The sequence below is a fragment of the Pterocles gutturalis genome, unplaced genomic scaffold (genome assembly GCF_000699245.1).
Source record: "Pterocles gutturalis isolate BGI_N339 unplaced genomic scaffold, ASM69924v1 scaffold4043, whole genome shotgun sequence".
Classification (NCBI taxonomy): domain Eukaryota; kingdom Metazoa; phylum Chordata; class Aves; order Pterocliformes; family Pteroclidae; genus Pterocles; species Pterocles gutturalis.
Window position 1 is genome coordinate 2,424 of NW_010117772.1, and position 261 is coordinate 2,684.

Sequence of the window (261 nt, forward strand, 5' to 3'; positions counted from 1 at the left end):
AATCCTCCTGGCACCAAAAAGCGGTACACGGAGCAGGAGTCACGCTGCTCTTCTGGACCCTGCTGGGCACCCAGAGCAGATGTCGTGACAGTGAGACCTTGTCCAGCACCAGCCGTCCCCATCAGTCCTCCATGATCCCATCAGTCCCCCAATCACCCCAATCAGTCCCCCAAGACCCCATCAGTCCCCCCATCACCCCCATCAATCCCCATCAGTCCCCCCATCACCCCATCCCACTGCAGACACCAGGCTGGTGGCAGC